This window comes from Nomascus leucogenys, chromosome 3, assembly GCF_006542625.1.
Source record: "Nomascus leucogenys isolate Asia chromosome 3, Asia_NLE_v1, whole genome shotgun sequence".
Taxonomy (NCBI): Eukaryota; Metazoa; Chordata; class Mammalia; order Primates; family Hylobatidae; genus Nomascus; species Nomascus leucogenys.
Window position 1 is genome coordinate 1,173,221 of NC_044383.1, and position 21,203 is coordinate 1,194,423.

Sequence of the window (21,203 nt, forward strand, 5' to 3'; positions counted from 1 at the left end):
GGGCTTCCCCTTTCCTCTGCCGGCAACAGGCGCCTCCCGGCTGCCCTGACCTCCACGTCCCGGGCTGCACTGGCCACTCTGGGTGCTCATCGCTGGAGGGTGGGAGCCTGGAGTCCTGCTTACAGCCAAGTGTCTTTGTGGTCTGGAGACCCAGAGCTCTCCCAGGTAAAACGAGGCATGGGCTGAGGCTGGGCCTCCTGTGGGATGGGGCACCTCAGCCCTGCAGGGGCCCGGCCTGTCCCTGTGGGTCTCCCTACTTTGTCAGGGGTCGGGTGCCAGCGCCTCCCTTTCCCTCCCAGAGCCCAGCCTTCCTGCTCCTTCGCCGCCCCTCCCTGAGCTGAAGCCCCCCGCCCACCCCCTCCTCAGTTCTGTCCCCCAACCCCCCACCATCGTTATTTCCTTATTTGGGGCCCACACATCCTGAGGCAGCTGGGCCTTCTGAGAAGAAACTGCAGGCCCCATCCTGCTGGGGCCCCTGGGATGGTGGATCCCCGTGGTTCCGAGGCCCTCGGAGTCCAACCACCTTCTGTGTAATTTAGAATCGACATGAAGAATCTCATTCTCGGCTCCCCAGGGAGCCCCGCTGCCCGCCCCGGTTCCAGAGGCTGCTCTGCTTCCCCGGAGGAAGAGCCCAGTGACCTGATTTCACCCAAGGCCCAAGGAGGGGCCCGGCAGGGCGAGGAAAGCTTGGGGGAGCCAGATCGGGTGCCGGGCGCAGGGCTGCAGGCTGGACTCTGCTAGGACAGCCACCAGCAGCGGGAACAGCTGAGCCCACGCCTGCTTGAAACCAGCCAGGGCAGGTGGCAAAGGGCAGGCTGGACACTCAGCCTGGGACCTCGCCCAGGGAACCGGGAGATGCCTCACAGGAGTGACTCACACCTGCCCCTCTGGGACTCCCTGGACCCCACCCCGCTGGGGCGGCTGCATCACACACAGGCCCCTTCTGCAGCAAAATAAGGCACCTCAAAGAGGTCGCAAGCTGAGAGTTCCCCAGCCTGGTGACCCAGCCCGGTGACCCAGCCCGTGCCGCCCTAACCACCGGCCCTCAGGCAGCCTCACGTGAACGGCCTCTGCGCGCCCCGTAGGCCCTCGTCTCCCTGGGCCATGCTGAGTGCTCAGCTGCCATGCCTGGCGTGGGGCGCAGTTAGGCCCCACCCGGGTGTGGGATGCCCATGGCTCTTCCTCTCCTGTTCTGGAGCCGTGGCCACGCGGGCACAGGGGAGTCGTACTGGACACAGAGCACAGCCAGCCATGCCCCCAGGGAGGTGCGCACAGGCCAGAGAGTGCCAGGGAAGCAAGAGAGAGGGGCTGGGGGCAACAAGGAAGGGCGGGAGGGGCTGCCAGGACGGGGAGACAGGAGGGCTCCTGAGAGGAGATCAGATGGAAAGCACTGTTAGCTGGGGAGGGAGAGAAGGAGGGCAGGAGGAGGATGAAGGAGGAGGGAGGGAGAGAAGGAGGGGAGGAGGAGGGAGGAGGAAGGGAGAGAAGGAGGGGGGAGGAGGGACGAGGAGGAGAAAGGAGGAGGATGAAGGAGGAGGAAGGAGGAGGACGAAGGAGGAGGGAGGATGAAGGAGGACGAAGGAAGAGGGAGGATGAACGAGGAAGGAGGAGGGAGGAGGGTGGAGGGTGGAGGAGGGAATTTGACAGTGCAGCAGGAGAGGTAAGAGCAGGCCAGGCGTGGGGTGCGGGGCCCTGGTGTTGCTGTGAATTCCAAGTGGAGCGCCAGCCTATTCTTCCTTCCTCTGGAGTCCAGGGGAGACACAGGGGCTCTGAGTGTCCTTGGAGAAGGTAGGGCCAGGCTGGTGTGGCTGAGGCTCTGGCAGCCACCGTTCCTCCCGCCTGGGACCACTCTGGGGAGGACCCCCAGGCTCCAAGCTCTAATGGAGCTGCAGATCAGGCACAGCCTGGCGCGTCCCTGCCATCCCAGGAGGGCCCCTCACTGGCCTGGGGAAAGTAGAGGCAGCCCAGACAGTCTGCAGCCACCTCCACCCAGGCCAGGTGGGGACAGGGCCCCTGGGAGACAGAAGCAAGGGCAGTGAGAACCCGGCTGCTCCATCCTTCTCTGTGCTGGCCGAGCCCAGACAGACCCTCTCTCCCAGGGGGTCCCACGGCCGGTCCATGCAGATGCTGCCCCCCACTCCAGCACCCTCCAGGGCTGCCGGGCAGACCCAAAGTCCATCCTCGACTAGCTCCACAACTGGGACAGCCTGAATAACCACAAAACAAACCAAGTCACTCTTCACTGTCCCTCAAGGAGCAGCTGTTGGAGAAGTTTGAACCTACATGGGGCCAAAACCACCTAGCCTGGGCCACCTGCATCATGGCTCATTGTCCTTGCCGCCTGAACTCAGCACTCCCCTCGGCAATGCCTGGCTGCAGAGGGGAGGGGCCACGTGGAAGGGAGCAGGGCCTTTGTGGTTGCAGAGGAGAGGCAGCAGAGCAGCGGCTGGGCGGCTGCATGGAGCATGGGCCGGAGGCCATCGGCTGCCATGGAGAAGGTGATCCCTCACCTGGCCAGCTGGTTTACTCCCAGGTCTGTGCTCTCAGCATCTGGCCCCACTTTTCAGCTGCAGCCCCCACCCTATGCTGGTCGCCCACAGGTCACCCTGAGCTGGACAGGCACACCCACCGCAAAGCTCAACTCCAGGTGTGAGGCTTAGGAGGCGGCAGGCACCGGGACACTTTTGGAGACCGTGTGAGGGTAACGCCACTGTTGGAAGAGACCCCCGCGTGGTGGACACGCCCGAGATGCACCCCAAGACGTCCACACCATAAACCCTGTGACCTGCAAATGTGTTACTTTGCATGGCAGAGGGAACTGAGTGACCCTAACATGGGGACATTGTCTGGATCATCCGGGTGGGTCCCCCGAGTTACAAGGGTCCAGAAAAGGAGAGGAGGGAGGCGGAAGACGAGAGTCCAGGGAGACACGAGGGTGGAAACTCAGCTGGTGGCCGCTGCTGGCTTCAACAGGCGGGAGGGGCCAGGAGCCGGGGACGTTGTGGCCTCTAGAAGCTGGAAAAGGCAAGAAAACGAATTCTCTCCAAGTCCCCAAAGAACACACAGCTCTGCCCACACCCTGGTTTCAGCCCAGTGAGACCTGAGTCGGACTCTGACCTCCAAACTGTGGGCCCACATGTGGACTTTTCAAGCTGCTCAGTTTGTGGTCATCAGTTAGAGCAGCCACAGGAGACTCCTCCACCACCCTTCCGAAGCCTGCAGCCCAGCAGAGAAAGGAGCACATGGCCTGTGCACTGCGAGACCACAGGCAACACAGCTCCCACCGTCACCAGGCACCTGCGGCGGGTCTGAGTTGTTCTGTAGACAGAAGTGTGTGGGGGTCCCACGCCTGAGTGTGGCAGAGCCACCTGCTGAGGTCCTGGTCTACGGGGGTCTCCACCCAGCCTCCTGGCCCCCATCAGAGCTGGCAGACAGCCTGGGAGGCCTCAGAGGCTGCAGGTCAGGCCTCACCTGACGGGAGGGTTGCCAGGGCCTGAGGCAGGAGCACGGCCGGTCTGCGGTGGTGTGGGGAGCCGTGCTGGGGGCCGAGATCAATGGGATACCCCTGTGTCCTCTCCCACTGCAGCACACCCTGCAGTCACACCCTGCCCAGTTTAAAAGCTCACAGCCCAGGCTCTTCCAGGAGCAGGGGTCCAGCCCCCCCGGACTGTGTGGAAAGGGGCTGCCCTGCCCTGGTTCTCAGCTCAGGGTCCAGACTCCTGGAGGGATGATGATGACAAGGATGACGATGATGCCGGTGCGCACACAGGACGCAGGGACCGCGGCGGCCATCACAGCACCGCACCTTGGAGGCGGGAAACCTGGCAGGGGCCTGCGCATTCCACGATGGGGGCAGTGAAGCCCAGTGACGGGGGAAATCACAATGGGAACCACCTGGAGGACGCGCCACAAGCTGATGGCGAGGCAGGCGCTTGGACTGTGAACCCCACGTCCTCTGTAACAGTGCTAGTGGCTTTGTGGTCAGAGGTCTTTTTGGAGAAGCGCTTGGTGCTGTTGGCTCCAGGGCAGTTTCCAAGGGGAATGGGAATGCGTGCGGAAGGATGGGCTCCCATGGGGCGTCGGGCTCAGGGCGCAGGGCTGCGCGCACAGGGTACAGGGCGCGGGGGGGTCGGGCACCTGCTCACGTGGGTGGGGTGCCCTCTGCTGGTAGAGGTGGGCATGGCAGCGGGCTGGGCGCTGCGGGTTGGGCGGAGGGGGGCTGCATTGTGGCGCACAGGAGTTGGGGAGTGCGGGCGGCAGTGTTCTGGCCACACTGCTCAGGGCCGTCTCCAGCTGCTCCCAGGAGCCACTTCCACCTGCCGGCTCTGGGGGACTCGCTCTTTTGGGGGCCCTTGATATCTGAGGATGGGAGTCCTAGGAAAAGTGCCACCGTGGCCACCTTGGTCTCTTTCCTGAGAGATGGACTTGGCATTGATGATGCTCCCTGGGGAAAGCCGTTGCCCAGAGCCGCCAATCAAGCCACTCAGGTGGACAGCGTTGCTCAGGTGCTCCTGGCGTCAAGGAGGTTTTCAGGCCCCTGACCATGCCGGGTCCCAGGCACACCCTGGGCTGAGGCTCTGGAATCCAGGTGGGATGGCCTTTCCTAGACCCCCTCAGCGGGTGCCTGTCATCCACACAAGGCTCAGCCTCGCAGGCTCCATGCCAGCAGGGACCATCACCGCCTCCATCAGGGTCCACATTCCCCCCATGTCGCGGGGCCTCTGCTGGCACCCAGTCTTCTATGCTCCTGCCACGAGCACAGCCTCCTTGGAGGATGGGAGGCACAGACAGGGCCAGATGATGAGGAGAGAAGGTGCCCCGGGACCTCCGTGTGCCCACGCCCCTCCCTTCGGGGTTGCCCGGGTACGTTCCTCCACCGCAGCCAGTCAGTGCAAAGCCTGCAGCCCACGGCCGCGAGGAGGTAAAGGCTGAGGTCGGCCGGGCCCTGTCTCGGGTGGAGGCGGGAAGGAGGGGTCCTGATGGTGCTACCTGGTGATCTGGCACAGTCAGGTCCCTCGGTGGGGTGATGGCTTCCCGGGGCCCTCCAGGCCCCTCCTGGGGGTGGGTATTGGTACCTCCTGCGCTTGGTGGCCGCCCGTGAAGCTGTCCCTCCCCTGCCCTCCCTCCCCGGGCACCTGCTACCCACCTGCTTACTGCTGGGGTGAGTACTTTCTGGGGACGTGAAAAGGAGCCTGAGGCTGGCAAGAGGCAGGTGTTGAGGTCCAAACCCTTGGTGCGCCCGCCTCTGAGGAGGCTGCATCCGGCTGCTGAGTTGAGTCGGGGGCTGGGGTGGTCCTGGCTCAGGCTGCAGCAGGCAAGCACATCCCAAAAGGGAGGCTGGTTAGGGACGTGGGGCTGGCTGGAGAATTCAGGAGGCACCTGGGGCGAGCCACCCTGCCTCAGTTTCCCCTTCAATCAATCACCTTGCCTTTTACACCCAATGTCAGCCTCTAACATCAGGTGTGGGCAGAGAGTTGGCACGCCTGCCTGTACTGAGATCCTGCAGAGACTCCCAGCGTCACTGTCCACACTCTGAGGCCAGGGCTTGGCAGAGATGCTGATCCCCTCCAGGCACCTCCAAGTGGCTGCAGAGACTGAGCAGCCCAGCCAGGCCACAGGTGAAGTGGGCTTGAGCTAGACCAGGCCGTCCACATGGGCAAAGGATGAGGGCCCTGACCCAGCAACACTGCACAGAGGCTCTGGGCTCCTGCCGGGGCCACGGTCACCTGCAGGAGCCACCTCCACCGGCTGGAAATGCTGAATGGGCTCCTGCCGGGGTTCTGTGGCACCTGCCGCCCACCTGCTACCCATCTGCTGCCCACCTGCTGCCCCGCTGGAGTGAGCGCAAAGGTCTGGAAGTGCTGGAGAGCCCACAGGGAGATGGGCTGGACGGCCCAGACCCCAAGGCAGCTTCCTTCATGCAGGGTTGCGCCCAGGAAACGATGGCCCCCTGGCTCTCACCTGAGCACACGTGGCTTTCTGCATGGTTTGTCCATGCATGTCCCACTGGCTCCCAGCATCGCTATCATCTGCCAAGCATTGTGGTTGCTGGGAAATGAAGTTGTCACCTCCCAGTGACAGCATGGCCTGAGCCTTGCTCCTCTCCCAGGACCTGAGCTCCCTGCATGGAGGACAGAGCATGGTCCTCACTCCATCCAGGCTCCACCCATGACACCCTGCGTCCTCGCAGCCCAGGCAGGGTGCCCCCGTGGAGGGGACACCATGCCCTGCCATGCCTCCTCAGAACAGCCTCCTGGAGGGCACACGCTCCTGTCCCCGGGCCGTGTGGACACTCTGGCCACACGCATGTGAGGGGCCTCATGGTCTGGAAGTGGTGCGGTGGCAGCCACATGGCAGGGCCAGCACCAACTCATATCTCAAAGCATGTCGTGTCTCAGGGAGGCCATGGCCAAGGTGGCCGCCTGGCTCAGCTGCCCTCTGTGGTCCTTGGGCCCCGGTCACAGGACATTCTATGCAACGTGATGATGTGCCTGACGTGGGGTCTCAGCCGGGGCCATGTGCTTCAGTGCAGGGTGTGCGGCAGAGCAGGCCCCATATTGCACCCCCAGTACTGTGCCCATCATGGACTGTACCCCTCAGACTGTGGCTGCCGGCAGAATGCATCCCCTGAGGACGGCCCCCCATGACTGTGACCCCCACAGTGCCCCTCTCAGGCTGTATCAGACCCCCTCTGTGAAGGAGCAGGCTCTCGGAGCAAAGGAGGCACAGGAGCCTTGCAGAGACGTGGACCACCGTTTCCCCCAGCCCCACCTGCGCTCCATAAGGACCCTCCTCAGACCTACAGAGAGGGGCCGGCCTGGAGGGTCAGCCTGGGAGCAGGACTGGGAGAACTGAGACCCCCACAGCTGGGACCCTGAGCACCAGCACCCTGGCCACATTGGTGACCTGAAGTCCTGCTGTCTCCACCCACAGGGCTCCATCTCCATCTCCAGGGACTCCTGGCACCCTGAAATGCAGACTAGCAGCTGGCTCCCAAGGTTCTGAGATCTCTGCTCTCGAACCCCTGGCCTGGCGTTCTCTCTGCTGCTGGACGGTGGTATCAGATCCCTCCCTGCATCGAAAGACAGCCTTCAACCCGGGCTCCCATCCCTACAAGCCCCAACTCGTGTCCCTTGGCACAGGACCACTCCTCCCACACCTGGCCACTGAGTAAGTGGGGGCCAGGGGACCGCAGCAGGGAGGGACTCGGGAAGCCGGCCCGAGTTATCCTACCTTAGCCAGAACTTCTGAGTCGTCCAGTCCTGGCTGTGGGCTGCCTGTCCCTCCCTATGTGCTGGGCTCACCTGCCACCAAAACGGACAAAAATGCCAGGTGGTGCTGACCCGTCCTCAACCACTCAGGGCAGCCAGAGTGTCCTGTCCACCTGGGATTTCTGCTGCAGTCACGGTCGCCCACACATCATCCTCTTTGAGATGTCAGTTTCAAGACTTTTCCACGTGGGGTCACCGTGGCTGAGAACTCAGGCTACTCAGAGGAGCTTGGCGCGTGGGCCCGACCCCAGCGTGGATGGATGCCCACCTGGGTCTCTGTGCTGCTGGAACTGCAGTGGAGTTGGAAGAGAGGCGCTTCGGAACTGCTGGAGACAAGCACACCCTAGGCCCATGGGAAACCCGGTCAAGGCTGGCCACAGCTCGAGCTTGCCATCCCAGACCTTTGGGAGGCCGAGGCAGGAGGATCACTTGAGGCCAGGAGTTCAAGACCAGCTTGGTCAACCGAGAGAAACCTCATCTCTACAAAAATAAATTTAGAAATTAGCTGGGCATGGTGGTGCATGCCTGTAGTCCCAGCTACTAGGGAGACCAAGGTGGGAGGATCTCTGGAGCCTGGGAGGTTGAGGCTGCCCAGCCTGGGCAACAGAGTGAGACCCTATGTCAAAAAGAAAAGAAAAGAAAACCCGTCGGGGGCTGCTGCCTGGGAAACCCACACCCAGGCAGAATTCAGTACTGCCACGCCCCTTCTGAAGTTCGGTTTTGAAAATATGGCCATCGCACCTCGGATAATCATTTTTACACTTCTTGACAGTGGAAATTCTTTACCCAGAATCATGCTGGGATCTCGAGGCCCACAGCGGGACCCCCAGGGCTGCTCTGGTTCTGAGGTGGCTGGGGTGGTGGCTCTGACCCCTTGGCCCTACCCTTCTGGACTCATGCTGGTCACCAGGTCCTGCAGCCTGTGCCCTCTCCCCTGAGAGGACTGAGATGACCTTAGAATTGGTCCAAGAGTGACTGCAGCCCTGGAGCCTCGGACGTTCGTTTTGAGGTGTGTGCAGCTGGGCTTCGGTCTAGGGCCTATCTCTGAGCTGAGAATAACTGCACACAGACCTGTGGTTCACGAGGGATCGGTACAGGTCAGGGGGAGATAGAGGTTTGTGTGCTGTGGGGGAAGGGGGGTCCTGGGCTCCCTGCACACCTCTCCCCGGAGACTCAGAACTAGAGACCTCGCCACTAGACCCACAGACGCTGCCCATCGCTCCTGGGACGACTCCGCAGACGTAGCCTCCTGACGCAGCCTCACCCTAGCAGCCTGCGAAGAAGCCACATCTTTACCTTACGGAGACGGCTTCTTAAACTTCATGAACCAACCTCTGCGGACTTCAGACTTTTCTTCTGCAGCTTCCTCACCCTCTCTACCTTTGTGGAGTTGGAGAGAGTTGGAGCCTTGCTCTGGACGAGGCTCTGGCTTACGGGAGTGCCATGGCTGGTTTGATCTTCTGTCTGGACCACTCGAACTTTCTCCACAACAGCAAGGAGGCAGTTTCACTGGTTGGCAACTACGTGTTCACTGGAGTAGCATCTTAACTTCCTTCAAGGACGTTTCCTGGGTATTCATGACTTGGCTTCCTGGTGCAAAAGGCCCAGCTATCAACCTTGGCCTTTGACCTGCCTGCCTCACTCAGCTTAACCATTTCCAGCTTGTGATTTAAAGCAAGAGACTCTTCCCTTCACTTACACTTAGAGGCCATCGTGGGGCTATTCCGTGACGTGTCATGAAAGGGGCACACCTGTGTGGGACGAGACAACCTCTGCACAGCCTCTTCCGAGTCCAAACTCGGGACCACGCCCTGGTGCCTCACTCGGAGAGGGGCCAGGGAGCCGGGACTTGGCCACCCACCTCTGTGCCTGGGGTCCTGACCTGTCCCTCAGCCCACGGCGCGGTGTGCGGCACCTGCCACGGGCCGTCCCGCCGTGGTATTCGCTGTGTCTTCTCCACCTGGGAAAGCTCCAGCTTCAACTCTGGCTACTCAAAGCCAGAAGAAGGCTCCTGCGCCTACACCCTCCTACGAGCCTCCTCCGAGCCCTATTTAGCAAATGGTTATGCAGGTACATTCATGCATAATGACTCGGTTCTCTAAGTCCCTGCTCTAGAAAGAAGTCATTGTGTCCCCCTCTAGCAGCCGCCGCATCTGTTTGTAAGCCCTGCAGGGGCCGCTCCGGAATGACACCCCCGGGCCCCGCCCCGCGGCCGCGCGGGGACGCGATGCTAGGAAGTGTCGGCAGGTGGCGCCGCTACACCGTCTAGCCCCTTCCCGGTTCCTGCGGAGCCAGCAGGGGGTGGAGCCAGCGCCCGCCCTGCCCCGCGACCCCGCCCCTGGGAAGTCCCCGCGCACGGGACTCGCGGGGCCTTCCGGAGCCGCCTTGGACAGGTGCCCAGGGCTCTGCTGTTTGCAGAAGCGTCACCACCTGCAATTTTCTGCACATTCTGCAGAACAGTGTTGGGGGGTGGGTAATGTGATCCTGGGGTACAGAAGAGGAAACCGAGGCACAAGAGATTTCTCCTAACCTGGCCTTAAATCTGGCTGCTGGGAAGTGGCCACGCAGGGCCTAGTGGTTCACTCTTCCCCTGTCCTTCCCAGGGCTCCCCCAATCCCTGGTGCACTGGCCCCTGGGTGGGCTGTGGGCACTGGGAAATGTTCCTTGCGGGGCTCAGTCCTGGGGCCTCCTGCATGGTGCTGGGTGGATCTGCCTAGCCGGGACTGCCAGGGCTGGGGTGCTGGAAACACTCAGGTTCCTAGGTAGGGCTCAGCCCCCAGGGGCAGGAGGTGAGAGGTCATCCTTCGGCCTTAATGGCCAGGCCTGACTGGGGCCTGGCAGGTGCAGCAGGAAGGGCTACTCGGATCCCTCAGACCTCCAGTCCCTCTCTCCCAGCTCCGTGGCCTCCCAGAGGTCCCCAGCCAGGACACAGGCCTTTCCAGAGCTGCCTAGGGAGATCAGGGTCAGGGTGCCCCTCCCTGGCGGATCCTGCCACACATGGAGAGTGTGGTCTGCCCGAGTGGCACCGGCACCTGGTGCAGTGTGAGATCCCGGGTGCAGCGTGGGCATCTAGGCACAGTGCGGGCTCCCAGGTGCAGCGTGGGCGAAAAGGCGCAGTGTAAGCTGCTGGGTACAGTGTGGGCACCCAGTGCCTGGGGGAGCTGCATGCGGGGTGGCAGCTGTGTCCTTCTGTGTGGTACCAGCAGAGGGTGTCGCGACCCTCTAGGGCAGCGCTGACCACCCAGAGACTGCAGGGTTGGGTCCCTGGGCAGCAGAGGGCCCAGCGGAGGGCTAGGCAGGCCCATGCTGGGTGCCTCTGGCACTGGAGCCCTGTGGCACCTTTGGCTGGACCCTGACATGGGCTCCCCACCCCACCCTCAGGCCCAGGCAGCTCGAGTGGCCACGCAAGGGCCACGCCCCAGGTACAGTGCATGGCTTTACCTGGAGGGTATGCGAGACCACCCCCAACACACGTACCGCTGTCCCCTTTCCCCGACACACAGACCGCTGTCCCCTTGGGCTCAGATCCTGCAGGCGGTTGCAGCATGCTCCCTGCCAGACTGTGGCAGCCAGCGCGGGGGTCCCGGCACCCCAGCATGCCCCACCCAGCACCCTGCTCTTCCACAGGGAACTGCTCCCCTCTTGCCTTCCCTGCCACCTTCCCCTCTGGCCCTGAACATCCTGATTTCTTCCTGTACAGCCAAAGTGTCAGCCGGGGGCTGCCTGCAGGTCCTCCCCCACTAACTCACTCATTCAGCAACCGCAGGTGAGGCAAGCCTGTGTGCTGACCCGCCGGGCACCGCCCCTCTGTTGCGCATGGTCTCCTGGGAGAAGGTTCCTGGAGGCAGGAGCTGCTCCCCTGCCCAGGATGGGGCCAGCATCGGGGCAAGGGGCGGTCACGAGGTGGTCACCCATTCCCCTGGAATGCTGTGTTTTGGGTGGCCCTTGTCTAGTGAAGGGAGTGACTCAGCTGTTTTGGGACAAGCCCATCTGAGCCTGGAGCATGGTTTGGAACAGCCAGAGCCTGGGAGGTGCTGGGGGAAGCCGCCTTTGCAGCTGAGCCTTGTCCAGGTCCCAGCCAGTCCCCAGCCCTGCGTGCTCCAGGCCAGGTGGGCTCAAAATGCACCCTGAGCTCTGAGAGGGCAAGGGAGGGGCCGACATAGGCCTGGCATAGAGTGGGGCGCAGTCCTTGGCAGGCCCTCCCCTCGCCCTGCCGGTTTCCAGGACTCAGTTCCCCTATCTGCAAACTGTAGAACCAAACCGGACATCCCCAGGGATTCTAAGATGCTCAGACTCCAAGGACCATCCCCCATTCAGCCAGGGGCCACCCCTTCATTTCCTCGGGCCAGGACTTGTAAAGCGTGGGCCCCTCTGAGGACCTCCAGAAAGCTGATCCTCATGACTGGGGGGCTGTGCCCTGGGCTTTGGAACATGCGGGGGGCCCCAGAGGTCAGCCCTCCCTCAGCTGGCCCAGGTCCATGTCCAGTGACCTGTGGGACCCTCAGGTCCTGGGACCAAGGCTCCCTGACAATGAGCAAGACCTTTAGGTGGTTTCTGCACCCTCGAGGAGGGGGGATGTGCAGGGGAAGGACAAGGAGAAGTGGGGGTCTGGGGGGCGCGGGCCTGTACTCGTGTGGCTGATGTGAGGGCAGGGGGCCTCTCAGGGGAGCCCCAGGGTGACCACCTTGGCCCCCACTCTCCCTTCACGAAGGCCACACCGCAAAATCCACAGGATAGGACAAATACCTCAGTTTGGGGCCAAGTCCCCCCTTCCCACCAGCAGAGCCTGGGGAGTCCCTCCCTGCACACAGATCCTCGAACACTCAGAGCCTGCCCTCTGTCTCCTTCCTTCCATCACCTTCTCCAGGGTCCACAGTGAAGGCTGGGATGGAGGACCCTGGCAGGGAAGAGTGGGGGTGGGGTGACTGAGCACGGGAGGGCCTTCTCAGGGCAGCAGCCATGGCCCAGGAGCCTCCTCAGTCAGGTTGGGGAGGGGACCGGGGTGGGGGCTGGGGTGGGGGATGGGGGTCAGGGCTGGGTGGGGGTTGGGGTGGGGACTGGGGTGGGAGTTGGAGTAGGGGTTGGGGTGGAGGCTGGGGTGGGGCCTGGAGTGGATGTTGGGGTGGGGGGTGGGGTGGATGTTGTGGTGGGGGCTGGGGTTGGGGCGGGGATTGGGGTGGGGGTTGGGGTGAGGTTGGGGTGGGGGCTGGGGTGGGTGTTGGGGTGAGGGTTGGGGTGAGGTTGGGGTGGGGACTGGGGTGGGGACTGGGGTGGGGGCTGGGGTGAGGGTTCGGGGGCTGGGGTGGGGGTTGGAGGGGCTGGGGTCGGGGGTTGGAGTCAGGGCTGGAGTGGGGGTTGAAGTAGGAGCTGGGGTGAGGGCTGGGGTGGGGGTTGGGGTTGGGTGGGGGTTGGGGTGGGGGCTGGGGTAGGGGTTGGGGTTCCGTGGGAGTTGGGGTGGGGGTTGGGGTGGGGGCCAGGGTGGGTGTTGGGATGGGGGCCGGGGTGAGGGTTGGCATGGGGGTTGGGGTGGGGGCTGGGGTAGGGGTTTGGGGTGGGGGTTGGGGTGGGGGCTGGAGTGGGGGTTTGGGTGGGGTTTGGGGTGGGGGTTGAGGTGGGGGTTGGGCTGGGGTTTGGGCTGGGGGCTGGGGTGGGGGTTGGGGTGCCTCCAGTCTGCCAGGGCTTTGAAGTGGCCATCATGAGGAGCGGGCATTGGGGAGCTGGTGCCCACCCACCCACTCTTGAGCTCCCCAGCAAAGGAGGCAGGCCCCAAGGCTGCCAGTGGGGAGGCTCCTGGCTCCCGGGTGAGATCCACCTGCCAGGGGGCTCCACCGACTTCCCGAGCACCTCCCACCCCAGCAGCCCTACATTCTCCCATTACCTGGGAAAGGCCAGCCCGTCGCCACAGACCTGCATGGGCATACTGGCTCCGTGTCAAAGTCAGGCATGAATATTTCACGAGCGGCATCATAAATAATGCAATTATTTAGAAAGACACTGAATATTTTATAGACTGAAGTGCAGCCCAGTTTAAAGAGGGGATCCACATTGTGAGGGGCTGGTTTTCTCGTCCACGTGCTGAAGGCAAGAGTGGCACAGGGGGGCACACACCTGGTGCCCGCTCTGGCTGCAGCCCCCACCCCCGCTGACTCCACTTGTCCTCATCAGGGTCCCTTTGGGCCCCACACCTGCCTTCCCAGAGCCTCCCTCTGCTTTAGGGGAGTAAATGGAAGCTGGGTTCCTGGAGAACAGACAGAACCTTCCAGGGCCCAGGGCCTTCCACCTCCTTCCTCCACCTCCTGGGCTCTGTTCTCCATTGCTTCTCCCAAATGGAAGTTTCTTTTCAGATTTTTACATCTTCCATAATGAATAGCTTTTCTAGTACTTTATTTTATTAAAACTTATAATTTATTTTGAAAACCAAAAGCCCAAGACAAAGGCGTGAATCCCATAGGAAGTGCTGGGGTGAGGTGGGCAGGACCAGGCAGGGGCTGGGGCAAGGGTGGGAGGGGCCAGGCAGGACTGGGGCAAGGGTGGGAGTGGCCAGGCAGGAAGGGGCAAGGGTGGGAGGACCAGCAGGGGTTGGGGCAAGGGTGGGAGGGACCAGGCAGGGCTGGGGCAAGGGTTGGCGGTGCCAGGAAGGGTTGGGATGAGTGGGAGGGGCCAAGCAGGGGCTGGGACAAGGGTGGAGGGGCCAGGCAGGGCTGGGGAAAGGGTGGCGGGTCAGGCAGGGTTGTGTGAGGTGGGGGGCCAGGCAGGGCTGGGTGAGGTGGGCGGGTCAGGCAGGCTGGTGTGAGGTGGGGGGGCCAGGCAGGGTGTGGAGGGGTGGGCGGGGCAGGCAGGGTGGGGAGGGTGGGCGGGGCCAGGCAGGGTTGGGTGAGGTGGGCGGGTCAGGCAGGGCTGGTGTGAGGTGGGCGGGGCCAGGCAGGGTTGGGGTGAGGTGGGCGGGTCAGGCAGGGCTGGGCTCCCTCAGGCCTGGGAGGGCCTGAGGCCCCAGTGGTGAGGGCAGCCTCATCTGGGAAAGGGACTCTCCTCCTTCTTAGGCGGTCTTCTTTTCCTCCTTTGTGGTTAGAATTAATACTGTTAAGGTTCTTCTCGGGCTGTAATTAACCGTCTTGTTAGCCTGGCTGTCGGGGCTGATTTTCCCTTATTCTCTCAGTGTCCGGTGTCCGAGCCTGGAGCCATCACTTATTTAGTATTTTAATTAGGAATTTTGACAGGAGATTTGTTTCCTGCCTCTGCCCTCTGCCTTCTCCTGGAGATAAAGGACTGTGCCTCTGGGGACCCCCAGGCTCTAGACCTGCCCAGGGCCAGCGGCAGTGGGCGGAGAGGGTCCTCTCCCCTTGGGTCAGCCCGGCCCGGCCTCCCAGGCTCACCGGCTGCCCCTTGAGGGCCCAGAGCCGCCATTCCCCGCTTCAGGCTCCGAAGGCCGCATTCCTGAAACCCTGACTAACAGACGCCTGTTCCCACAGGCCCGGCCCAGAACTGGCTCTTCCAGCCGCCTGTGAGGCCTGATCTACCACGGGAGCTGCCTCAGCCAGGTCGGGGCCACTGGAGTGCGGAGGCCGTGGGCCCCTGGAGGCAAGGGCGCTGGGGTGCTGGGGCTGACGCGGAGAAAGCGTTCTCGTGGTCTGGGGTTGGCCTTGATGAAAAATGGGCAACGTGCTTCTTGTCTGAGGTTTCTCTATGAACAAGAAGCTGAGAACCCGTGTGTGCTGAGTTATCCTGGGTGTCTGTGGTCTTTTGAGACGAGGCGAGAGGGAGAGATTAATTCAGACAAGAAAGGAGGGAAGGGGAGAGAAGAGGGAGGAGGCTGCACACAAGAAGGGGCCCTACTGGGAGCCCCTCCATCCCCCACCCCGCCAGGAAAAAGCCCAGTGGACCTCGCCCTAGCAGGCCCTGCCTGACGCACCTGGGTGTCCACGGCCAGGCCCTTGATGTGACCAGGGCTGGGATCAGCCCGGCTTCCCCAGGGCCCCACCGCGCCCCCACCTGCGGTCCCTACAGCGCAAGTATGGGCCACGGGGAGGCTCTGAGAGCCTGTCTACACCGCTGCCTGGGGCAGCCCTCCTTGGGCCCCAGGGCTGGGCTTCTGGGCCTACAGGCGACCCCTGCTGCTGGAGGGAGAGGCCCTCTGCCCAGTCCCCGGGTCTTTGGCCATTGGGCCCCAGAACCGCTTCCTGATGACCCTCAGATTCAAAGCTGAGGCAGGGCAGGTTTCAGGAAGCCCTAGCCGCAGGAATCCCAGGCACAGTCCCACAGCTGGGCCTGGTGCGCCTCTGCCAGGGGCTGGGTTGAGGGGCTCCCATGGGCCTCTCAGGGGACCCCTGCCCATGCTTTGATTCATTCACTTCCTACCCTCCCCGCCCCAGCAGCTGCTCCCGGCCACCTTTCCCTCCTCTCATTGACCTCTGACCTGCCAGTGCCGGGAGCCCCCCAGAGCCGCATGGAAGGTCCTGCTCAGAGAGCACCTGGACACCCAGCCCCTCCTGTCCCTCCTCGTGCCCCTCCTCCTGTCTCTCCTCCCCCTCCTGCTTCTCCCAGCTCCCGCCCTGCACTTCCTCTGTGCCCTCCCACGGTGAGGCAGCAGGGAGCAGAAAGGCAGGCTCTTCCAGGCCCTCCCAGGCCTCCTTGCTTCCAGAGCACCCAGCACCTGAGGCCTCCTCAGCCTCGACCAAGTGCGGGGTGCCCAGGCCCCTGCTGTGGCTCTGGAGAAAGGCCAGGCTCCTTCCCAGCAGTGTGGGCATCCTGCCAGCCCGAGCAGCTGAAGCACTGACCTCAGGACCCCCACCTCCTCTTTCCCACCCCACCCTCCTGTCTGGGACAGGCCGGGGGGCCATCTTGCACCTTCTGCCTGGGTCTAGCCCTCGTCTCTCCCTCCTCCCACTGCCTGGGTACCTTCAGTACTCCACTGCCCACAAGCCCCTCCAAGCTGGGGCAGTGCTGGCCTGGGCTGTGCCACGAGCCATCCAGCTCAAGGCCTGGCCTCGCCAAGGCCCGTAATAGCTCACCTGCTAGTGCTTCTACCCTGGGCCTCTCCAAGAAGCTGCTGGAACCTCCCCACATGCCTCTGCAGGTCAAGGGTACCCAGGGCCCACCCTGAGGCCCCTACGCCCTCGCCCTGGCCCCACCACGGGGCTCCTCTGCCCAGACGTCCCAGGTCCAGAGTGGAGGCTCAGCTTTGGGTCTCAGTCTGCTCCTGGCCCGGGTGTGAGGGGTGGGTGGCAGCTGCACGGCCTCACTGCCCACCAGGCCTGCGGAAGGGAAGACCCGCCCTCCCACAGACCCTGTGATGGCGGCTGCCATGGAAGTTTTGGGCATCCCCTGCCCCCATCTAGGTCCCCAGGTACTTGCAGAAAAGAAGGGGTGAGCACAGCCTTCTCTAAGGGGGCACCCAAGTCCTGGCCAAGGTGGCCACCCACCCTGGGGCTCCACAGTCCAGGCAGCCACCTCTTCAGTCTCTGCCCTTAATGTGGGGCAGAGTGGATAGAGGGACTCCCTCCTCTGACCAGCCAGGCAGTCAGGGAAACCCGGGCACAGGAGCCCAGGGCTGGTGGCCATCCCCAGAGGGAACTGGCTGCACCTGCAGCCCAGGCCACGGGCCCCAGGACACCCCAGACCTCTTGGCAGGACCCCAGGGTTAAAAGGCACTTTGTGGCTCCACTTCTCCCCAATGATGCACACCTCGAAGGGGCTCTGGGCACCAGCAGAACAAACATCATAGGGAAACTCAGCAGCCGACCTACCACCAGGACCTACCTGTCCTCTGCCCTCCCAGAACCCTGGTCATGCATCCAGCAAGCTCCCAGGGAGGGCATGCCAGGTGCTGGGCCCATGGACGCACTGTAGAGAAATGCCACAATCGTTAGGGACATGTGACTAAGACGCCTCCTTCCCATAGGCACCCACAGGGCACGGCTCTTTCCAAAATGCCACATTAAAACAGCTGTAGGAGGACGGAAGGGGCGTCGTGCCCATCCCCTGCTGCTACTCCCCACCCTGCCCTCAGCCTCCTGCCGCTGGAGCTCCGCCCACCTGCAAACCCCACTCTTCTTCATCCCCAGCCCCATAAGCAAGACTAACTTGAGGCCAGTAGGTGCTTCCTGAGGGTTTAGGAATAACAGGGGAACTACAGCAAATAGCAACGATCTTAAAAGCAAACAAGGCATCAGCCCTTGTCATCCTCAAGCTGTGACCACCCCTGCCCAGGACGGAGCTCCAGCGGCTGCACACTTCCCCCAGGGCTCGCCCTGCAGCTGCCTCTCAGCTCCTGGGAGGAAACTCCACATTTCAGCTGCTTTATAACCAGAGAAGCCTCCTGCCTCCCTCCCCAGTCCTGGTGGATCCTGGGCCTTTCCTGCCTGCCTGGCCTCTTGGAAATAACTGGCCCAGCCTCTCTGTGTGTCTGGCACAGCATGGGGCCCAGAGGCCAGAGCCACCGGAGGCACCCTGCAGAGAGGGTAGGGTTGCAAAATCCCTCCCCCAACTGCAGAACACACCCTGGGCCCAGCTGGGCTCTAAAGGTGCCCAGAGGAGGGAACTGAATTATTTCAGGAATTGGAGATGCCCTTGTTGGTGAGGAGGAGCTGGGGCTGGGGCTGGGGCCGGGGCCAGGGCCAGAGCTGGGGCTGAGGAGGAGCTGAGGCTGCAGCTGGGGGGGGGGCGGGCTGGGGCTGAGGAGGAGCTGAGGCTGCAGCTGGGGCTGAGGAGGAGCTGGGGCTGGAGCTGGGGCTGAGGAGGACCTGGGGCTGGGGCTGGGGTCTGGGGCTGGGGGCCAGACCCTCCATCATTTCCTGGGCTGGTATTCAGAAATGGAGGAATCTCAGGACAGGTCCCTGTGGTCTGCGGGGTGGCAGGCCCGAGGCTGGCCCTTTCTGCAGAGGACACCTTGGGGGCTGCTGATCAGCCTTGAGGCCAGAGATGGCTCTCACCTGCTTCCGCCCTGCAGGCCCAGCACTGTCAGCCTCACCTGGAGGCTTTTAGCAGGGCAGGTTCGCTTGTCCCATCAGTGTCTGTGTGGGGTTGCCCTGCTCCCCTAGGAGGGTGGGTCTGCAGGAGGGAAGCCAGAGTGGTCCCTGGAGACCTGAGGACCCCAGAGGGAATAAGCAGGGAGCCTTAAGGGTCTGGAGGAGGGGAATTCAGAGAGGCAGGAAGCCAGGGAGCCCTGAGGAGAGGGGAGAGAGTGAGGGGGGAGGGAGCCCTGAGGAAGGGGAGGGGAGTGGGGGGAGGGGAAGGGGTGAAGCAGGAAGAAAGGGAGCCCTGAGGAGAGGCGAGAGGGAGTAAGCGGGGAGGGAGCCCTGAGGAGAGGGGAGGGGAGTGAGGGGGAGGGAAAGGTGTGAGGGGAGTGGGGGTTGACAGGAGAGGGAAAGAAGGGGAGGGGGAGGGGAGGGCGATGGGGGAGCCCCCACAGATACCCCAGCTGCTGGCTGGGCGCTGGGCATCCCCCCAACCGTTGGGCCTTGCTCCCACTAGGGGCAGTCGTGTCCCAGCCCCGCAGTCAGGTCTGAGTCAGGGACCCGTGGTGCCCGCCCTCCCTCAGCTGAGCTCACCAACAGCTCAGAAATATTCATTTAAAAAAGCCCCCATTAAAGAGCTAACTCATTGCTGACACTGCAAGTTATTTATTTATTTATTTATTTATTTATTTATTTATTTATTTATTTTGGAGATGGAGTCTCGCTCTGTTGCCCACGCTGGAGTGCAGTGGCGCGATCTCAGCTCTCTGCAAGCTCCGCCTCCCAGGTTCACGCCATTCTCCTGCCTCAGCCTCCCAAGTAGCTGGGACTACAGGCACCCACCACCACGCCCAGCTAATTTTTTGTAATTTTAGTAGAGATGGAGTTTCACCGTGTTAGCCAGGTTGTTCTCAATCTCTTGACCTCTTGATCCACCTGCCTCGGCCTCCCAAGGTGCTGGGATTACAGGCATGAGCCACCGCGCCTGGCCTTATTTTATTTTATTTGAGACAGAGTCTCACTCTGTCAGCCAGGGTGGAGTGCAGTGGCACGATTTCAGCTCACTGCGACCTCCGTCTGCTAGGCTCAAGCAATTCTCCTACCTCAGCCTCCCAAGTAGCTGGGACTACAGGCGCCCACCACCATGCCCAGCTAATTTTTGTGTTTTTAGTAGAGATGGGGTTTCACCATGTTGGCCAGGCTGGTCTTGAACTCCTGACCTCAGGTAATCCCCCCGCCTCGGCCTCCCAAAGTGCTGGGATTACACGTGTGAGCCACCGTGGCCGGCCTGCAACTTATTTTTATATTAAAAAATTTGAGTCCTTAGAGGACGGCGGCCTACAGAGCCATAGGCCAGGCACACCAGAGGCAAGAAGGCAGAGGTGAGGGTGGCACCGTACCCTGCCAGGGCCTGCAGTGTGGTCTGGGGCTGGATCTGCAGGCCCCGTCCTCCTGCAACCACCTCGCTGCCCATGTGAACCTGTGGTCAGCCCCGGGGGCCTCAGGTAGGCAGGAGGAAGTGTGCACCCTGCCCTGCCTGCTGGCTGGGAGCCCACGGGGTGGGCAAGGGGTGGGCAACGCCTTGTGCCATCTCCCACGTGGCTTCCTTCGTTTTTTCTGAAGTCCCCTGGTCCTTTCCCTTCTTTTTAAACATTTTACTATGGATGTGTCCAACCCCACACAAGGAAGAGTCAAGTACCTCATGCCAGCCGCCCCAGCCCCCCGCCCATTCCAGCCCCCCATTCCAGCCCCCCATTCCGGCCCCCGCATTCCAGGCCCCCCATTCTGGCCCCACCATTCCACCCCCCCATTCCGGCCCCCCATTCCGGCCCCCCATTACAGCCCCCCATTCTGCTGCTGTCCCTTGGCGTGTGAATGTTTCCGTTTGTCGCTACAAGATCACAAGTTCCCTGCGCTGAGCTCTTTTTCCTTTCCCGGTTCCCCAGCGCCCCTGCTCCGTGCTGCATTTGGAAAGAACCTAAATGTCCTCCTTCCGGAGACTGGTTAAACATCTGGTTATGGTCCAGTGGTAAGCAGCGCCTCCCTTGGGTTAAGAATACATAGTCACACATGCACACACATGTGTGCACACACGTACTCACACGTGCACACAGGTGCACACTCATACATGCATATGCCCACATACACATACATGCACACATGCACTCCTACACTCACACAGACGTGCACACACGTGCACACACATACACATACATGCACACATACACTCCAAAACTCACATACATGCACACACGCATATGCACACATATGTGCACACACGCACACTCATACACATGCATACACACATGCACACTCATGCGCACACATGCACATGCACTCATACATATGCACACATGCACTCCTACACTCACACACATGCACGCACACGCACATACACAAATGCACACACACGCACATGCACGCTCACACATGCATGCACACAAGCACATGCACACTCACGCGTCACACACGTGCACATACGCACATGCACACTCATACGCACACATGCACACCCACAGTCACATGCACATACACCTGCTAACAGCCCTGAGGAGGGGACCTCGGATTAACAGGAGCTGCCCCTGAGTGTGTGAGGGATGGGTGAGGGATGGGCTGGTTTAGGATACCATGCTTGGCTGTCAATATTTTGTAATTGTTCTGTGAAAAGAGTGGATTCATTTTGTAATAAGCAAATAAGCTTAGAAAAAGACATCTGGGATCAGGAGGCTTCGGGGTTTTACCCACCTTCGCTTTAAATTCCATTTCTGCTCTCAATGTTTGCTAATGGTTTCACGGCCTTTTCAATTGCTCACGAGTGTTTCCAACCACCAGCTCACGTTTCTGGAATCCGTTCCTTTGGCTGTGCCAAAGGAACAGCCCTTCTGCTCCAATGTTTGCCTGGGGAGCCCATTAGGTAGCCAGGACCCTGGGCCACTGCACCCCACCAGGACGGCAGGACTGAAAAGGCCACTGACGTGAG